Source organism: Bacillus rossius, chromosome 3, assembly GCF_032445375.1.
Source record: "Bacillus rossius redtenbacheri isolate Brsri chromosome 3, Brsri_v3, whole genome shotgun sequence".
NCBI classification, from domain to species: Eukaryota; Metazoa; Arthropoda; class Insecta; order Phasmatodea; family Bacillidae; genus Bacillus; species Bacillus rossius.
The window spans coordinates 61196127-61218398 of NC_086332.1; the positions used below are offsets into that span (position 1 = coordinate 61196127).

At 39.5% G+C, this 22272-nt stretch overlaps 1 protein-coding gene across 2 annotated transcripts in view; it reads left to right on the forward strand.

Moving 5' to 3' along the window:
- The window catches only part of LOC134530769 (putative FERM domain-containing protein FRMD8P1), a 124142-nt gene that overhangs the window by 80648 nt on the left and 21222 nt on the right, over positions 1-22272 (forward strand). The window lies entirely within an intron of this gene.

Here is a 22272-nt window from a genome sequence, read left to right on the forward strand (position 1 = left end):
TCCTCCATGTCCTTCCCAGTGACCAAAATGTCATCCAACATGACCACCACACCTGGAATACCTGCTAGCAGGGTTTCCATAAGCCGCTGAAAGATCGCTGGGCACCCGCTTACTCCAAAAGGTAAGCGCCTAACCCGAAACAACCCTTTCATCGTATTAACTGTTAAAATTTCAGCTGTCGCGTCATCCACCGCCACCTGCAGGTATGCATCTGCTAAATCTAGCTTCGTAAAAACTGTCCCTCCCGCCAAACTTGCAAAAGCTTCATTAATGGTTGGTAATGGATAGACATTTGCTCTGCATACTTTATTCACTGTAATTTTATAGTCACCGCAAAGCCTGACCATCCCATTCGCCTTCCGAATGGGTACAATAGGCGTCGCCCAATCTGAAAATTCCACTGGCTCGTATACACCCTGATCAACCAGTCTGTCAATCTCTGCACTCACCATGTCCCGCAATGCAAATGGTACTCCCCGGCTCCTCCGGAAGATTGGCGTTGCTCCAGGTTCCAGCTCCATTGTCACTGGGGGCCCTACGTATATGCCCAGCTCTACACTGTCGAACACCCGTGCATGGTGTTGCACTGCAGGGGGTACTTCCTGATGTGATATTTGGTAAATGCCTGCTACTTGTATACCCAGTGGTTCTAACCAATTCCTGCCCACCAGACTAGGCCCCTTCCCTTCCGCGACCAACACTGGTAGTCTACATTCACTAGTCTTTGTCTGTACCAATACTTCAAGAGTCCCCCTAACCCCCAACTTTTCCTGCGACCACGTGTGTAGAACCAGGTTTGCATCTGTTAGGGCTGGTCGATCGGGCCACAGTTTCTTGTATGTCTCAAAACTGATGATCGAGAAACTTGCGCCAGTGTCAATTTCCATAGGAAGTCTCTGACCATTCAGCCACACATCTAAAACAATTGGTGGTTCACTCGTACAATTGCTCGCCGACGTCTGAAATACCTTGTAAACTGCTCCATCCTCTTCATCACTGTCTGGTTGGTTTGCAAGGTTGTAGGTGCCGGCAGTGTCACTGGCACTCTTACTAGGCCTGCCCATCTCCTTTCGGTCTCGGGACCCCCCATTCACTCCTGTATTACCTTTCCTCCTCTTGGTGATACACACCCTTTCCAGGTGCCCTCTTTTAGCACAAAAATTGCACACTGTCTGGATGTGTCGGCATTGGGTTGGGCTGTGGTCTCCATTGCACCTCCAACACGCGCGCCTGTCAGCTGCAAGTTGTTGGTCCACCTGGACTTGACTCCGCTTCTGGTCGTTCTTAACCACCTTTTTGTCGTACCTGATGCGTCCCACTTTCAGCACTGCCCCAGCGTCTGTGCCCTGCTGCACCTGTAGATCGTGGACATTGCGGCCTGTGGCTTCAGCCGCTGTGGCCAACTCAACCGCTTCCTTAAATGTTAAGTTGTCTTTTGTCAAAAGTGTGTGTTGCACCTTTGTGTCCCGCGCACCACACACCACCCGATCCCGCAACATACGATCCAAATCTGCAAAATTGCAGTGTATGCTGAGCCGTCGTAAGTCCGCCACGAATTCCGCCACCGATTCACCTTCGCGCTGGTTCCTATTATGGAATTTGAACGATTCCACGATCTCACTCGGTTTGGGTTCACAGTGTTGCGTGAGGACCGCCAAAATATCCGGAAATGCCACCTCGGATGTTGACTTTGGGGCCACTAATGAGGTCACAAGGTTATAAAGCTCTGCCCCACAAATGGTGAAAAATATCGCCCGTTTTTCATCACTGTCTTTTATTTTGTTCGCCACAAAGTAGTATTCCAATCGTTCCGAATATGTGTGCCACGTGTCACGCCCTGGAACAAATTCACCGAACGCGGGAAACATCGCCATCGCGGTAGTTGTTTACGTTACTCACACGCACGCCCGGGAAAGAATAATTTTTCTCGTCGCCACTGTTATGTCCCTCAACACATATTTAGGTTGCAGTCCTCACTCCCGTATACAATCACCATGAACAACGACCGACACGCTGGCCGCCATCATTACAACTGGCCTCTATTTACACTGCAGGCCTACCAACCTAACTACCCCACATTTCCTACATAACAAAGCAAAAATTGCTGTTGTCAACAGGATATATACACCACATAATATTCCATAACAGGAATATGGTCAACAAACAAAGAAAATCAAATCAGCATATGAAATCCAACAAAACACTCAAATCCACAGAAACCGAGAAACTGGCCGGAACCCTAGTCATTCCATATGTTCAAGGGCTTTCAGAAAAAATAAGACGCCTGGGAAACATATATGGACTTAAAACAGCATTCCATTCTAAATATACTATTAAAAGTATTGTTACTAAGGTGAAACCAGCCGCAGAAAAATTACAAACCCACAACTGTGTGTATCAGATCTCCTGTGAATGTGGCCACATGTACGTAGATGAAACTGGCAGAGCTCTATCCACCCGAATCAAAGAACACACACTCAACTGCAAGAAGGGTGAAACCCTAAAATCCAGACTTGCTGAATATACATGGGAAAATAGCCACAAAATTCCCTGGGAAGACTCCACACCACTCATACAGGGAACCCAATAAAATAAAAAGGAAAATCAAAGAATCAGCCTTCATTATTAGCAATAAAATTATTTTCAGCCAGCAGAGCATTGAATTAAAAAATATGTGGATCCCTTTGATTAAGAGAGAAACATCCCTGCCGCCGCCGATTCATCATATTGCCATCCGGGGCAGTAAGCGTGGGCGAGGCCAGAAACCGAAGTTTCTATAACTCGCTAAGTGCATAGTAATTCAGGTGCACCCCATACTGGTGAAGAATCATTTGAATCGATGGCGGGGGTGCGTGTCTTGTGGGATAGGTTTGGCACACGGGCCTGTGTGTGCGCTGGTAGGTTGTGTAATGCTATAAAAGTTACGTGTACCTAATTCGGCGGGGGAGTGAAGCTCCCCACCAGTTAGATCGGCCAACTGACGTGATGTAATGTCGTGTTGGTGTGCATTAGAGGCTTGTCGGTGTGCTGTAATTTCAAGTGACCTAGTTAAACTCGGGTGTGGTGTGTAGTGTAACGCTGTGCGAGCCGCTCCTACGAACCCCTGGGAACACATAACATGCAAGGGTAGTTAGCCCATTAGTGCATGTAACAGGTAGTTCAGGCCGACATCGATTCCGTAGACAAAAAGTGACTGTTCCAGTTCATAGATTTTATTTTGGAGGCCGTTTGCATTAAATATTAGAACCTGTAAAGACTTCCCCGGGTTCTGTGTCATTTTAAGGTGTTGCGAGATTCAGAATTGCGGATAGTAAAATGATCTGTCGCTTCGATACGTCGGGTTAAGCTCGGATGGCGGCGTAGTGTGGTGAGAGTGTTGCTATGAGCTGCGAGACATTACATAGTTTCAGTATTTCCGCCAGCTCGAATAGATAACCGATGGTGTGAACATCCCTGCAGCACAAAACAATAGCCAATACTCAACCTACCATAACCAATCCGCTTTAACTCCATGCATGGTGCACAGCCAATGGGGAGACAGCTTGTCTGCCATTGGCTGGTCAAGATGTAGTCCATTCTCTGATAAATACCCTCATTTTTCCAGCCCCTACTCAGTCTCACCTGTGTTTTCATTTCATGTGCGTCTCTGCCTGAGGACGGGAGCAAATTGCAGTTCCCGAAACGTTGCTTGTTTCTGTTTTGGAAAAACTATTGTGTTTGTTTCATCTTTTTGTTTTGTTGTGTTTTTGTCTAGTTTCAACTGTTGTGCTGAATTTTTTTGGGGTTGAATTCATCATTTGTGGGTTTTTTTTCATTCTCTTAGTCCATTTTTCTTTGTTTTTCTTTGTTTGTTGACCATATTCCAGTTATGGAATATTATGTGGTGTATATATCCTGTTGACAACAGCAATTTTTGCTTAATTTGTGTTTTTTGTCTTTTGGTTTTTGTAGTTTTCTTCTACAGACATACATGTGGGCGTTTGTCCAAAAGCTTGCATCAAGTCATGCACTCCCATTGCACAAATTTCAAAGATAATAACATTCTTAAAAAAAAAAAAAATTGGTTAATAGTTGAGCTATAGGAAAAATATTACTGTTGGTATTCACAGAAAAAGAACATTGTTTTAAGAGGTTGGTAGAGTGGGAATTAAAATTAGAGATTTATTTGAAAGTTCTTCTGGGAGTCACGTGTAGGAAATATTACAACTGATGGTGATGCCACTACCACTTTATTTATCAATATTTATATAAGTTTTTGTGTCTGCTGTATGTGTAAATTACCACATTTAAAAACATACTAGCGACCTATCCCGGCTTTGCACGGATGCAGTCTTATAATGTGGCATCATTTAGATTTAATAAGTAAGCAATTATAAGTATCAAGTTCTTGTAAGTGTTCAATGTTTTCAAAAAATTATATACATACTAACATATACTACTGCCCATAACATCAGGGTGTGCTGAAAGCACAAAACTTAACCTAAAACCTACTTATTTAATTTACATATGAATGAAAAGCATGAAGGCACTAAATTCTACCTATCTACCTAATTTCAATCATAAATTAGGAAGGTATAACAGATAAACTAACAAAAATTATTAGGCACCTATTTATCGTGGACTTTTATTTAGGTCTTTTTAAGACCTACAGTTCTGTAGTTCACCAATCCCTCACTTAGCAGGTCTTAAAATTGCACAAATTAATTTAGCACGTTAATTTTACTGCCCCAGTCTTGAATAGCAGGTCTGTAAAGTTCAGTCAGCACGAAATCGCCACAGGCTAAAAAAAAAAAGACGGGATGACGCCATGAAGTCTGCTTCAACTCGGTGAACAACAGATGTGCTGTGGCATACAGTTAGCTATACGAGGGGTGGAAGAGATCTGGGTACAGGTCTGACTATGCTATCAGCTGTTGTACAAACATCAGCTATGGCAGTTGCGGATGTTGGATGTAAAGGACCAAATGTTTTTACATCCACGCATATGCCGCTGGGCCATACCGTTGTCGCCCGGCCACAGACCAGGCCGTAATGAACTTCAGTCTTGCTAGTGGCAGGGAATTCGTACGCACAAACACAGTGTCTGCCTATTCATCTGCCGGTAACTGTACTTGCGCAAGCACCTGCAGTTGGAATCATATTGGAATCGTGGCTTTCAGTGAGAGCGTAATGCATCATGTTCAAGTATTTGAGATGAAACTTTAAGTATTACAGCATGCAGAATGTCATGAAGGCCACTGTTGTATTTCATTAATGAATAATAATGCATTATGTGTTCGTACACAACCTTTATTCACTGTGACAACTTAGTACAAACTCAAGTCACTCACATACGACTTATTAGGCCGCCATATTGTCTGCCTCTTGCTAACTGCCCAGCATGCAACATCTCCCCCTTTTTTTCCTATGATAACTCAAACGGTTTCTTGGCAATGACTTTTCTACCACTTCTAGTAACATACCCATCTACTTCCTTCTTGTCAGAGATAGTTGATTCCTTCTTTCCTGACTGGTTGTGGGGCCTACTCTCAAATCCCTTAAACCCCTCCTCTATGGGGGACTCCCTGGGGTTGCTTCCCTTTTTTTATAATTGTGTGCCCAATACTTCATCATCTTTTAGTGTGACCTGCTCAGCGTCCTCGGCTGGACTTCCGGTATGTGTGCGTTGACTGTGGGTGGCGTGAGTTACGTTTTCAGATGTTACTACCTCCTGCTCTGCCTGTTTAGTTTTTGAAGTCCTCATGTGACTAGTGTTCCACATTTCCTCAGCACTACACCTGTCTCCCACTGATTCTCTTTATCTGTCTTGATTACTACCGTCTCCTTGTACATACGCTGTCTCTGTCCGTCTAGCTGTTTTATCGTGCCATTTTTTTACCTTTTCTTGTTTAATGCAGAGTAATTTGTGAGTGTCTGCCTGAACTACTGGTCTAAGTGCATCCATGCTTGTCGGCATCCTTGTTCGTACGGTCCTACTAAACAATATCTGGGCAGGGGATGCCTGTAGCCCTGTCACGGGGGTGTTATTGTGTTCTCTCAAGAGATCTCTGTAATCTGACCCTTCTACTGTACTTTTACGTAATATATTTTTGCTAATACCAACAGCTTTCTCCGCCATCCCATTAGCTCTATGGTAATGGGGGCTGCTAGTAGCCAGTGTGATCCCTTTACCTTTAAAGTACACCTGGCATTCATGTGACAAGAATGGCACATTGTCAGCGACAAGATCTTGTGGGAAACCGTGGACATTGAATACGTCCTGCATTGCATCAATGATTGATTTGGAACTCTTACTCGCTATTGGGCGTATATCCAGCCAGTGAGAAAAGTAGTCGGTAAGGATTAGAAATGCCCTACCTGAATATTCAAGAATGTCAGCCCCCACCTTGAGGTATGGAAGTTTTGGTACCTCATGGGGATGTAAAGGTTCTTTGTAGTTTGCTGACCTAAACTTTTCACATGTGCTACACTCTGAGACCCACTTCTCAATGTCTACTGACATGCCTGGCCAGTAAAACAGCTGCCGTGCTCGTGCTCTTGTTTTCTCCGTACCTAGGTGCCCTTCATGGACCCACCTCAGTACAACTGATCTGAGTGTTTTCGGAACTATGATCTTGTGAGATAAGAATAATATGCCCCCTGCCATGTGTATGTCATGCTGCAAGTTGTAGTAGTTTTTACAGTCCTCTCTCAACTTGCTGGCAGGTGGCCAGCCCTGGACTTGCATTTCTGCAACTAATTTCAGAGTGGGATCTTGGGCAGTTTCCTTGCTAAAGAGCTCCCTATTGCCCTCACTTATTGGTAAATGTACACTAACCATGTGGACTATATCTAGCATGTCAGGGTCATCAGTAGTTTCATTCAAGTGGGACCGCGACATAATGTCAGCAAAATGTAGGTCTTTTCCAGGAACATAATACACCGTGAGGGAGTATTTTAACAGCTTGAGACGTAGACGTTGAAGAAGAGATGACCCTATGTTAGCTACATTTTTGTGCATTATGGAAACTAGTGGTTTGTGGTCAGTTTGCACTTTTACATTGTACCCATAAACATACTCATGGAATTTGGATGCAGCAAAATGAATGGCTAACATCTCTTTCTCCGACTGGGAGTAGTTTTTTTCACTGTCATTAAGACCCCGTGACGTTGTAGCAACTAAATGCATCCTACCTGGCTCTGTGTGGGATTCCTGAAATAAACAACAACCCAGCCCATGCTGAGAAGCATCACACTGGAGGGTAGTTTCTTTTGTGGGGTCAAATGAGGTTAATATGGGTGCTGTGCATATTCTATCTTTAAGTTTGTCAAAGGCTATTTGGTGTGCCGGTAGCCACTGCCACTCTACCCCAGCCTTGAGTAGTTCACACAGGGGAGCCATTGTGGTTGCCATGTGAGGTACGAAGCATCGTACATAGTTGAACATTCCAATGACTCGTTGTAACTGCTTCTTAGAGGAGGGGGGTTTAAGCGCTACGAGAGCCCTTATCCTGTCTGGGTCTACTCTCATTCCCCCAGCAGAGAACAAATGCCCCACGTACTTTACCTCTGTTTGTTTATATTGAAGCTTTTCTTTGTTGAATTTAATGTTCCTTTCCCTGGCCCTCTCGACAACTCTACATACTGTCTCATCATGTTCTGCCTCGGTTTCCCCCATGCACATCAAATCATCAAAGTAAATGATGACATTGGGAATGTCAGAGAAATTCCGTTCTACTAGATTTTGGAACAGTTCTGGGGCATTGGAAGTTCCGTAGGGTGCCGTAAGGACTGGAGAAACAACATTTAAGGGAGGATTCCTCATCGAGTTGGATTTGATGAAACCCTTCTCGTAAATCAAAGACAGAGAATAGTTTTTTGCCTGCTAGTTGCTCACCTATCTCCCTAACCTTAGGTACAGTATGGCACTGTCTGAGTATTCCCTTGTTTAAATCTGAAGGGTCAAGGCACAATCGAATCTTCCCATTTGGCTTTTCTGTGATTACAAGGTTGCTTATCCAGGCCCTTTCGTCAACATCATCCACCCGCTCTATCACCTTCTTTGCTACCAACCTAGCAAGTTCGTCCTTAAGCAATTTGCGTAAAGCTACCGGTACCCTCCTAGGTGGTCTGCTAACTGGCTCTGCTCCTGGTTTGATTAGTATTTTGCCAGTCTGTGGAAAGCACCCGAGCCCTTGAAATACATCCCTATTCTCCTCTGTGAACTGCTCCTTGCTGTCTTCTGTGACAGAGCTGATTCGCTGCACTAAATTTAAGGCTACGCAACCTGACAGACCCAATAGTGGCATGATAGCTAAATCTACCAGCATGAAATCAATATAGGCCTCACAATTTCGAACATTGCACCTCAAGCGAACTGTTCCTGTAGGCCTAATTACTCCATCCAGAGTTTTTAACTTAACACGTGTTGGTTCTACTTTAAATTGTTGATTGATTTGACGGAACATGTTTAAAGGCAGTACACTAACCTGGGCTCCAGTATCAAGTTTTACCTTCATTTGTGTGTTTTCAACCTTGATGGTTTCATGCCACTCATTTGGGTACATCAGGTTACTCCTGTTGTGCCCCCTTTTAGATTCCACGACATTCACACACATTTTTACACTATAACAATACAATGAGTCGTCTGAGTTTCAGAGTCACCAGTCTCTATTACTTGCACTGATTTTACCCTGCAAGAGTTGGCAAAGTGATTGAGTTTACCACACTTCGCACACTTCCTACCATAGGCAGGGCATGCCCTGGGTCCATGTTTGGATTGGCATCGCCCACACTGAAAGTCACTGTCTTGACTCTTGTGCCCTTTTGCACGAGACTTTTCCCTGTACCTACATTCTTTTATTGAGTTCACCAGCACACTTGCATTTTCTTCACTTGTTTTGTGGATGTGTTTGGCTTGCAGTCTGCTTTGTTCACACACACGACAATGTGCTGCAGCTTTCTCTAAGGTTAAGTTGTCCATACGGAGCATGGCTTCCTGTGTGCCCTAGTCCCGTATTCCGTGCACGACTCGGTCTCGTAGCATCTTGTCTTCGGCGCTTTCCCGTTCGTTGGTATTCTGTTCTGCATTTCTTCCTTCAGCTGTCACACTGTTGTAGTTGCAGTTCGTCACCAACTGACGCAATGAGGTTAGGAAATGTTCAAAGCTCTCCCCTTCTTCCTGCACCCTCTGGTTAAACACATAGCGCTCAAACACTTCATTCACCCTGGGGTTAACATACCGCTCAATTGCCTCTTTTACCTTTTTGTACACCCGTCTGTCCTCTTCCGGGATATTGAGTGACGCAAGAATGCGGGCCGACGCACTTCCCACCATGTTCCTAAGGAGGGATATTTTAACTTTATCACTCGCCTCGTCTTGCCCTGTGCTGACGAGATAGTCTTCAAATTCGGCTTCCCAGTATTTCCAGTCATTGTAGGCCGTTTTCCCTTGCAGATCTAAATCTGGTGGGAGTTTAACACCCCCGCCGGTCGCCATTGTCTCACTTGTGGTTGTGGGCATAAGCTTTTCTTCTTTTTTCCCCTCACGATCCTGACGACTGCTGTATTTCATTAATGAATAATAATGCATCATGTGTTCGTACACAACCTTTATTCACTGTGACAACTTAGTACAAACTCAAGTCACTCACATACGACTTATTAGGCCGCCATATTGTCTGCCTCTTGCTAACTTCCCAGCATACAACAGCCACTGTTATGTTGGTTGCACTTTAGTTTTAAGTAAGTTAACTGTGCGCACAATTGTACGTAAACATTTATATAAGTCTGATGCTGTTGGTTATACTGGCTGGAATATATTTGTCATTAGATACTGGAACAGAAATGAACAGATGATGCACATGGAAAAGGTTGTTAAATTAATGGTATAATGAAAAAAATTACTGCCTTACAGGATTGATCTTAACCAAGCGGTCATGTGCGAATAAGCACTTTAATTTTGAAGTACATAATTACCTATCTCCTGTTATGCAATGTCGCATTTCTCATGCAAAGGATTCGATGGTAGGTTAATAAAGATAAATGGTGTGACATATTTATCATTGAGTGTTATTCTATGTATTTATATTTAGTAAAGAATATTTTTCTACACATTTTGGAACACATTAAGTAAATTAACCTTGCTATTTATGGAGACTAATGCTTCAGAATACACAATTTAGAATAACACAAACATTTTTAGGAATTCATTAGTTGTGCTAAGTGAGGGATTGGTGTATTTTAATTTGTAGTATCAGTTATGTATAGGTCAGCTTAAGCCATGTAAACGGACTAAAAGTGTCTTTTTACGACTTGATTAAAAACATGAAGATTTCTCAACTATCTTTAAATTTAATGTGAATGTATTATATACATAAACCTATCATAAGAAATTCTCTGAATGATAGTGAAAACCGGATCAAAATTCATTGTGTAGGTAAGAAGAAGTAAGTGAACAGACAGACGTGCATAGCGACTTTGTTTTACTCTATTTAAAGATACTTGTTCTTAAATCTTTGCTAGATGGTAAATAAAATGGTTAATTTGCTAGTTTACTAAATTTATATTTAGTTTCACTTACATACAGTACTAAATCTCTAACTTTTTTAGTAGAAATAATATTCTACTATTTTTGTGAAAAATCAGTTTGTTTCCAGAAGGTATGAATATTCAAACTTAATCATCTGAGTTTGAGTACTGGAAAAAATATCCAAATGCAGACGGTACAGCTGTGGCTGAAAGTTTAGTGAAGAATACAAAAGAGGAAATTTGCTATTCTTTTCAAAGGAATATACAAAATGTTTATGAATTTAGGGGATGGCATGAAATGCAATAACAAGCATTTTTTGCTTAAAGGACATATGTCCGGGAAAAGAAAACCCTGTAAAGTTACTGGCATGGACAGTAGTACGCAAATTTGAATTTGGAGCGCTTCAGGGGACTAATCCACTGGCTGAAAGGATGCACGATCCCAGTGTGGTGGAATTCAAATACTCCGAGGGAAGCAAGCGACGAGCTGGGCACAGACGTTTAGAGTCAGCCATACGCAATTTGGTGTACTTGACCCTTCGTGGTATGAAACTCCCAGTTCCAAGCATTTTCCTGTCAAGCGGTACATCTATTGTAAAATAGCCCTTGGTGAATTTTGCACTTCTCCTGCTGCATTTTTTTCATCTGCCCGCACATCATTAACATATTGGCCATCTCTGCGAATGTAAAGTCTGCCATGATATTGCTGTTTGTAAAATCTGTAATCGCACCATCGTACTCACTAACAGTCTACCCAAAGTCAAACGTATGAACATACCACAACCAACCATCCACTGTTCTGTACACCAGACTGCTGGCTGCTAGTGCATTTGATTACTTCTAAACGTCGTCCAAGTCAGGCTGTCACCTGCTTCCCACGGAGCATTTAAACATCATTGCGCTGCACTGGTGTACCCTCTCAGCTAATTGAGTAGTCCCTTGGAGCTTGCCAAATTCACATTTGCACGCTGCTGTTCGTGCCTGTAACTTTGCCGGGTTTTCAATTCCGGACATACGTTGCTCATTTTGGCATTCCATGCCACCCATTTAGTTTATGCCCTGCAATTTGAGATCATTTGTATACTAAGATGACTTATGTCAACTCAAACTCACGACAAGTGTCTTGGAGGAAGACGAGGCAATGTTGGCACTGCTCTCCAGCCTTTGAAGTGTTGTGTCTTAAAATAATAACCATAAAGTGAGCAGCATTTGATCATTACAGGTTTTTTTATTGCTTCTAAAAAAAATACATGTACTGTACTAATTTTGACTCATTTCTTCGACACTGTGCATATTTTCTGCATTGATTATACATTCTTTATTTATCTCACTCAATCATTAAACTTCACTTTGATCAAACATCCCTCATGTTTAAAAACTGATTACTGATGAAGTTTTATAACTGGCAGACAAATATAATGGCTGGAGGTAGTACATAATAATGCTGCCTGTTGCGCACCCACTACAGGTAGATTTTTTTCTACTAAGGGACTCTGTGTCTAGAAAGTGCTTCACAAACTCATGGTTATCATGGTTCCCCTCTGGATTTAGGTCGGGTTTATAAACTACGCAAGAAATGCAATAATGCAAGAACTGCAAGATGCAAAAAGTTCAATAATGACATTTTCAAATACTCTTAATAAACTACGCAACATGCAATGCAAGCATTGCTCAGCTTTCAACTACTTGCATTTCGGCTTACATTTCTGCCGTCCATCTTTGAAGTGAAGTGTTCCGAAAACTTTGAAAGATTCTGATGTATGTGCTTAGAAGGCCACGAGGTTGTTTTATTATGTATACAATGTTTTCACACGTTAACTCTCATACAGAAAAAGAAAATATAACTTTAAAATTATGTACAATTGTATATTTTTCCCAACAAAAAATAATTAACCAAATAAGCCAGAGGAAGAAATTATTTTTCTACTGTTTTACAATCTCAAGTTATAGGCTTGGTGATGTATTGTGACTTTCATGCTTTGTAAATGACCATGATTTATTTTGCATTGGTGCATGTTGCATTATTTCGTTGCTTGCTTAGTTTTTAAACTCGGCCTAACACCCTGCCAGCAGCAGTGTCATTAGTGGTGGTAACAGCAATACAGTCAAAGAAATTTGGGAGAAATTCTGCCATGGCCTTTGTGATGTCAAAATCGTGAAAAACCAAAGTCATGATGGCTGGAGCAGAATGTAGACCTTGGTCCTAATGAAAGCAAGTCCACATAATTCATTATTTTTCCTGTAGTCCCAAAATGAGGACGTCTTTTCATGTCCTCCAACATTATGTTTGTTCAAAAATAGTGTCATCCAGCCGAAGAGTTCTGTGAAGCTTCTTAAAAATTAAATCTCTGATAGAATCTTTTGTGCTTCGATTTGATATGTTGAAACTAATCTTTCGTGAAAAATTTTTGATGTGTAACATCTTAGCTCTCTGTATATGGTAAGTGGTGTGAGTAATTTCGTGAATGTGATGGATGTCAAGGAATTAAAATGTGTAACAACCATGGTGCTGCCATCTGTGGCAAATGGTGCAAACCAAAGTTCACAAAAACGAAGGGAAACTTAAAAAAAAAATTAAATTCCTCGTCAAAAATCAGGTCCAAATCCAGGGTTCAGTATTTTTTCAAGTCTTTTTTTTTTTTGCTTTTATCAATGCCATTTCATTATATACTTCAAAATTTTGGTGTGCTTATCAAATTATTCAATAGTAAATGTAACTGCTCCAGCAGCGAATTCTAGCAGCGGTTGCGGAAACTACGTGGGATTTGCGTCCAGAAATGTAGTTGAAAACACTATTAGCATATATTTATCATGCTCTGCATTATTTTAAAGAATTTTATGTTAAATTTTGTGCCCTAGTTTCATATTATAAGTGTATTTTCAACATGAGAACACATGAATTTGCTTGTTACCGAGGTTAGATGTTAAACATCACTTGCGAGTACTGAAAAACTCACTCAATTTTTTTTTAACTCCCCCACATATTTGCCAAAACATCTGTACTGTAAGCAACTGGAAAGTTATCGGATTGCTTTGAATCACTAATTTATGAGTACTTTTTCACATCAATGTAACTGTTTCATGGAATATACAGTAGCCTTACTGAACATACCGTGTTTTCTAGCATAATCGTCGCACATTTTATTCTAAAATCAAGTTTTAAAAGTAGGGGTGCGACGATTATGCGAAAAAATTTATTTGTTAGGTAAAGTTATTCATAAAAACAAAACCCGTTCATGGAAAGTACATTTATTTTTAAAAAAAAAAGGTGGAGTATACAAGAGCACGCCAAACAATTTATATTAATAATTCATTAAACAAAAACCTTTCTTTAACTTTAAATAGAATAACCAAAACTCTAACGCGAACGCAAGCCACTTGAATCTGACGTGAACTAATGTGTCGTAGTACATACTTGCCACGACAGAATGCGGGCCATCAAATGAGTTAACTCGGCACTCGACAGAGAGCGTGCGTTGCATCCAATCGGCAAGATATCGATATTCGACTACGTGCGCGCGCTCTATACGGGAAGCAACATAACCAAACATCAATGATGCGTTGGCTACATTTTTATAAGCGGTACGCCGTGGCAACGCAGACAATCAGATAAAGTAAATAACTTTCAAAAACGTCTTTAAAAGAAAATTTACACATCTGACAACTTCGTATTTCTGTTAATTAAATAATAAAGTGGTAATGACCGAATTAAATTTTATATTTCTACTTTAAAATACATTGTTTTATACGGAAACGATACCTACACCGGTACACCGTGGCATCGCAGACGATCAGATAAAGGAAATAGCGTTTAAAAATGTCTTTAAAATAAAATTTACACGTCAGGCAACTTCATATTTCTGTTAATTAACTAATTAAGTGGTAATGACCGAATTAAATTTTAGATTTCTACTTTAAAATACATCGTTTTATATGGAAAATATACCTACACCGGTACACCGCTGTGACGCAGATGATCAGATAAAGGAAATAATGTTTAAAAAGTTTTTAAAATAAAATATAACTATAACTTCATATTTTCGTTAATTAAATAAGTGGTAATGGCCAAATTAAATTACATATTAAATTAAATACAAATTAAATTAAATTAAATACATCGTTTTATACGGAAAAATACCTACACCGGTACATCACGGCGACGCAGACGATCAGATAAAGGAAATAACGTTTATAAACGTCTTTAAAATAAAATTTACACGTCAGACAACTTTGTATTTCCGTTAATTAAATAAGTAAGTGGTAATGACCGAATAAATGTTGATTTATACTTTAAAATACATCGTTTTATACGGAAAAGATACCTACACAAAGCGCTCGGCATCTACTAGCGGAACCAAAAACATCATGCGAGTTTACGCGAGAAGTTTTTTTATCCCAATTTTGATATAGGTTCGACGATTATGCGAGTGTGACGACTATGCGATAAAAAGGGTACTTCTCACCATTTTTATATTAAACTTTATTTCTTTGTAATTATTATGGTAATGTCTAGAGTCCCGTAAAAATGGTTTTATTTTTCCTTAAATTTCGTTTTGAAAAAATCAAATTTCGGTTTTATTTCGCTGTTTTGGTTTTTCATGTTTACTTTAACTTTTGAGAATGGTTTTATGACCTACAAGTTTTGCTTGGCTAAATAATAGTGGCACGGCGTATACTCGTATACTGCACTCTAAAGTCAACACTATTGGCAAATAAAAATTGTAGGCTTGAAACAGCTCGGCACGGCCCGGTGCCGCCTAGCGCGCTGCCTCGGCACGGCCCGGTGTCGCCTAGCGCGCTGCCTCGGCACGGCCCGGTGTCGCCTAGCGCGCTGCCTCGGCACGACCCGGTGTCGCCTAGCGCGCTGCCTCGGCACGGCATGTCTCAACTTAGTATTCTTTTAATATTTCTTGCTGCTGTTCTTTGTCCCGTTGACGCCGTATTCACTTGCTCTGCGGTCGTATTGCATTTGCTGAGAAGTGTAGTTACGGCAGTTAAAGGTCACTGATTTTGCTTATCAATCGGCGTAGTGCCATGTGTTCATGTTTACGAGTAGTAGAGGTGTAAAAGTAACGAAAAAAAGTGTACCCGTATGTATTCGTTACTATAACAATTAGTACTCGTTACTATCGTGTCGCTACGTTACTCGTTACTTCTGATACCGCATAACATGCAATGTTATGTTGCAGCAACGAATCGAGTCGTATTGCGTACGCGTACAGTATGACGTCACGTAAATAATAATAAATAGAATATAAACAATTAACAATATTTGATAATTAACAGTTTTTGTTAACCAAGAAACAATTAAATCTCATTAGAGCGGTTTTATTATATTATCTCTTTTAAGATAAAAACAACAAAAAACGTGAAAATACGCGATAATAAATAACAAAAACATACATATTTCTAATTAGTAAAAAATACTTTCTTATAAACAGTAAAAAACTTGGACGACAAATTTCCATATTACCTATACTTAATAAACAAACATCGTTCTTTGTAACGTAAATTCATCGAATATGCGCGCGCATGCGTAAAACATACGAAAAATGCGAGTAACGAAATCCAGCCGTGTGTAACGTTTCGTTACTCGATACTAGATGGCGCACCCGTTACTCAGTCAGTACCGAATACATACGGTTTGCTACACCTACAGCTCTAACGAGTAGGTTGCCAAGCCAGTCAAACGTAGTTGAAAGCATGAGGTTGTTAACTGTTCAACATGAAAGGAAGAATTAAAATTTTATATTTCTCTACAAGATTAATGTGTAAATACAGCGGGTTGAAAATCATGGCAGCTATATTGTGTTGAAAACATCGCCGGTATTTTTTATTAACTTTGTGTTGATGCTCAGGTACATTTTTCTCTTTTTAATTAGTTTATGATTGCAATTACTGCTTTCGTTTCAAATTGTAATGATTACGTGACGGGAATACTGTAAATCATTATTTACTTTCATTACTACAAAGCGGCCATGTTGAAACTTAGAAAAATGGCGATGTGCCGTCAACGTCGTGTTTACTTGTTTTTCGCGATGACTTGCATGGGTGGTCTAATTCATTATTATCAGTTTTATTTCTCGATGCTGTGCGATTTCGGTGTTTTGTCGCGAATTAAGGTAAATTGCGGTGTTATTTCGCGATATCGCGATTCGCGAAATTTCCGTGTCTCTGTCTAACCAGAAATCACCGCAAATTTGATTTTAAGATGATAGATTGCTTGTTTGATTGGCAAAATAAATGAGTCATGTTTAGAAATTAATTGTTATGTAATTTTTATTATTATAGAAACTTTGTGGGTTTTGTTTGCTATGGTATCTATGTTTTGTAACACAGTAAGAAGTGGAAATGTCTAAAAATTGCCTACAAAAAAAAATTCACCATAACTATTTGCTTTGCTTGAAAAACAAGGAAACTTTGTTAAAGGAGTCAAGATTTGGTAATCATTTTGTAATTTGGTTTGTTTTGAAAATCAGAGATTCTCCGAACCCTAACCAACATCCTGTAGTTGATTAAAATCCTTAGTTTAGTATTTTTATTGGGAACATTCTTGGTATGCAAATTGTTCAATGAGCAGATGAGCATCACCATATCATGTTGCTTGATGACCTCTCACTGCTATCACTGTCGAATCTCTCATGATAAAATATTTGTATTTCACTGTATAGGTTTTATACAGTTATCCTCCAAATAATCACACAGCCTATTTCTCATTAATTTCAAACTATTATAAGTGGTAGGGTTGAGTCGACTGTATACAGTAATAGCTCCGGCACAGCCGGATTAGTGATTTTACCAGATTATGCATTGATTAACAGGAACACCAAAGAAAAATTAATACAGTAGTACAAGTTTTAATAGTATTCTCTATGGTAATAAAAAAATACACAAAAGCATTACTGTTTAAAAATGTCTCTGATAAATATCATGTGGCATCTGAAATTGAGTTCTCATCTTCAGAAAAATAATAAAATTAACACTTGGCTAACTAAAATGCAGGCAGTGCAGTAGTATGACCTGGCGGTCAAGGACAACAAACCAAAACCCAAACTTACCAAAAAAAATTCAACATGAGCTGCTTGATTGGTGTCAGATTATATATATGCCTAACCGAGGAATGTTTGATTGAAGATTACCAACTGCACTAGGCTTTGTGCTCCAGTCCTTAAGCATTGTGGAGGGAGGTGGTTATTTCTGTAGTGCATTTAGCACTTGTAATGTTTCTTGCGCTCTAGTCTGGCTTGGCTTCTGCCTGGAAATTCCTCTAAAACCAGCAGACCGCTGTCATGTGACTGAGTATAGACTTGCTCAAAGAAGAGAACTCAAATTTTTTTCATATCTGATTTAGCTGCAGTAGCTCAGTTAGTTTTGAAACATTTCTTTTCTTGTTTCTCACAATCTTGTAAACTGTTTAATAGCGCTGATGAATTCCTTTAGTAGTTTGCCTGCTCATATATTGGTGTACCCCTATTAGGGATGCAAACGATACATCGATGTTTTGAAAACATCGATGTATCGTTCATGAAACATCGATGTTAGCATCGATGTTTTGAAGAGCGATACATCGCCGATGCATCGACGAAAAAGTCCAAAAACATTGACATCGTTCATCATTTAAATTGCCCTAGTTTTTTATAATATTTTGGCTATCATTTCATGAATATTAATTGAATATATAAAAAACATTACGATACGACATTTAATTTTTTTTAAGATACAATTTTTTTTAACTATCTATACTTACTATAAAAACCTACATTTTTAAGTAGGTAGGTATCATAAATGTTGTAAATACTGAACTATTTGGTTGATTTCAGTATATTTTTTTCCCAGTACTTTAAGATTTGTAAAATCATTTAAAAAAAAAAAATACTGTTAAAAAAATTTGTTTACATAAGAATTTTCTTTAAAGTTTTGAAAAATATAGGGCAAACGCAGCGAGACTTTATGGACAATTTCATAGCTTGTTATACATACAAGCTATTGATTGGTACCGATACGGTCTCGCTAGCTCTATCGAGAAAATTAATGTTACATTTTAAACCTGGACATACACTTCATGCTTTTTCCCTATTTTTTTTTTTTTTTCAAAAAAATAAATTGTGTAAAAAAATAGTTATTTTTAAAATGATTTTGGACATCTTAAAATACGGGAAAAATATGATAAGGATATCAACAAAAATGGTTTAGTATTTACCTACTTTTTATTATACTTAACAATGTAAGTTTTATAAGTATCAAAAATTAAAAAATAAACAGGTTCTTGAAAACTAAATGTCGTGTCGCAATGGTTTTTGGATAAATAGGTCTCTCATTATCTGTACTATTTACAATATATTCATGAAATGATAACTAAAAACATAAAAAACAAGGGTAATTTTATTTTAAGTAAGCCTGTGTCTTAAGACTGCAGTTTGCCCGGGCACACACACGGTGCGCAGAACTTCAGGAAAAACCAACGTGATTTGAAAACTACTCAAGATATCCAAGTGGGGTCTGTTTACAAAAAGCTTTTAAGTGTTCGCTGAATGTCGAAAGGTATTTTGAATTCGGATTAAGTTTTTAAACTGTGTTTTTAGTAGAGTGAAAATGGCTAAAAGGCGTGTTTTCGGAGTAATTTTTAGGCATAAAACAACCGATACAGAATCTTGAAACCACTTAAGGGCAGTGCAGTACACCTTTATCTTCATTTCTCGGCCACATAATGTTACGGTCACCGCTCAGATCTCACAGTTGTCCTGTGACGACGAGAAGACTGCGCGCCAGTCCAGAGGAGACACCGCGCTAGAAGCACCAGCGAGCGTCGCGCTTATCATCCCGCCTCGCTGACACACATAAACCCCGAACAGACGGCCAGCTTTACATACATTTAAATTACGGACATGCCCTTTTAATGTTTACCTTTACTTCTGGTAATGTTGTGAAGTTGTAGTCATTTAAATTTTTCCACAACTCTTTGAAGTTTACTGAGAGCTGGTCAAGTAGTTCATGCGGATTTTTAAGTTTTTGGTAGCAGAATTTGCTTTTAATACATGTTTTTGTTCTGCATGAGACACGACTGTAAATAGGTTATGTATATTGTGGTCAGGAATCTATAGTAGATATGGTTTTTGGCTACATACTATAATTTAAATCATTTTGGCATGCTTTTCCTGATATTTAAAAACATCGGTTAAAACATCGATGTATCGGTTGTCAGAACGATGTTTTTTGACATCGATGCTTTTTCGTTTGAACATCGATGTTCGTGATATCGATGTTTTTAAGAGCGATGTTGCATCCCTAACCCCTATTGCTATACCAATAAGTAGAGACACGGAAATTTCGCGAATCGCGATATCGCGAAATAACACCGCAATTTACCTTAATTCGCGACAAATCGCACAGCATCGAGAAATAAAACTGATAATAATGAATTAGACCACCCATGCAAGTCATCGCGAAAAACAAGTAAACACGACGTTGACGGCACATCGCCATTTTTCTAAGTTTCAACATGGCCGCTTTGTAGTAATGAAAGTAAATAATGATTTACAGTATTCCCGTCACGTAATCATTACAATTTGAAACGAAAGCAGTAATTGCAATCATAAACTAATTAAAAAGAGAAAAATGTACCTGAGCATCAACACAAAGTTAATAAAAAATACCGGCGATGTTTTCAACACAATATAGCTGCCATGATTTTCAACCCGCTGTATTAACACATTAATCTTGTAGAGAAATATAAAATTTAAATTCTTCCTTTCATGTTGAACAGTTAACAACCTCATGCTTTCAACTACGTTTGACTGGCTTGGCAACCTACTCGTTAGAGCTGTAGGTGTAGCAAACCGTATGTATTCGGTACTGACTGAGTAACGGGTGCGCCATCTAGTATCGAGTAACGAAACGTTACACACGGCTGGATTTCGTTACTCGCATTTTTCGTATGTTTTACGCATGCGCGCGCATATTCGATGAATTTACGTTACAAAGAACGATGTTTGTTTATTAAGTATAATATGGAAATTTGTCGTCCAAGTTTTTTACTGTTTATAAGAAAGTATTTTTTACAAATTAGAAATATGTATGTTTTTGTTATTTATTATCGCGTATTTTCACGTTTTTTGTTGTTTTTATCTTAAAAGAGATAATATAATAAAACCGCTCTAATGAGATTTAATTGTTTCTTGGTTAACAAAAACTGTTAATTATCAAATATTGTTAATTGTTTATATTCTATTTATTATTATTTACGTGACGTCATACTGTACGCGTACGCAATACGACTCGATTCGTTGCTGCAACATAACATTGCATGTTATGCGGTATCAAAAGTAACGAGTAACGTAGCGACACGATAGTAACGAGTACTAATTGTTATAGTAACGAATACATACGGGTACACTTTTTTTCGTTACTTTTACACCTCTACTACTCGTAAACATGAACACATGGCACTACGCCGATTGATAAGCAAAATCAGTGACCTTTAACTGCCGTAACTACACTTCTCAGCAAATGCAATACGACCGCAGAGCAAGTGAATACGGCGTCAACGGGACAAAGAACAGCAGCAAGAAATATTAAAAGAATACTAAGTTGAGACATGCCGTGCCGAGGCAGCGCGCTAGGCGACACCGGGTCGTGCCGAGGCAGCGCGCTAGGCGACACCGGGCCGTGCCGAGGCAGCGCGCTAGGCGACACCGGGCCGTGCCGAGGCAGCGCGCTAGGCGGCACCGGGCCGTGCCGAGCTGTTTCAAGCCTACAATTTTTATTTGCCAATAGTGTTGACTTTAGAGTGCAGTATACGAGTATACGCCGTGCCACTATTATTTAGCCAAGCAAAACTTGTAGGTCATAAAACCATTCTCAAAAGTTAAAGTAAACATGAAAAACCAAAACAGCGAAATAAAACCGAAATTTGATTTTTTCAAAACAAAATTTAAGGAAAAATAAAACCATTTTTACGGGACTCTACCAATAAGAACAAACTGTGAGTTTTTTGTATTCAGTGGATGGCATGAGTGCTCAGTGTAGGCACCGTATCGAATGACCTCAGTGTCAAAAAGACGTTAAACCATTGTTGTTTTATTCTGTATATGTAACTGAAATAAAGTTGTACTTAGTGAATTGTGAGTTTCACTCCCTAAATTCATCTCATTAGTTCCTCTATGTTGTTATATTTTTTGAATGTGTATTTTGCATGAGGCCACACCTTCTGAAATACATTCCTGTGTACTTGGATTACACATCAATATTGATCAGAAGTATTTTACATTGGCCAGGTTGTCAACCACTCGGTGAGGAGTCACATCTCTCCTGGATCACCAGAGTAGCAAGTTTAAAGATTGTTTCAGTCTGTCACCATTTCCGGAATGTAGAAATATCCACACTACACCCTGAAGTCCACGTAAAGTCCCGTCTGCTGCATGGTACCAGCCCACGGGAGACTTACGTCACCGCTTGTTATTGCCGTTTCTGGCAGTTATACGCTCAAAAAAGCCAGTAAGTCGGTGTTTGCTCCCAAAATGGAGTCCTTATAAATTGTTACATCACGTAAGGGTGCTGTGTATTACTGCCATCACATTTTTTTAAACTGTTCTTGCAGTGTACCAGGCAGCTGCAAGATGCACTTGCAGATACAATTCTTGAACCAAATTTTGTGTGTTAAGGCCTTGAAATGCACTTGGGGTAGGATTTATATTGATGGTTACACTTTGCCATATGCATTGGCACTGTGACTAATGATACATTGTGATCATTACAAACATACTT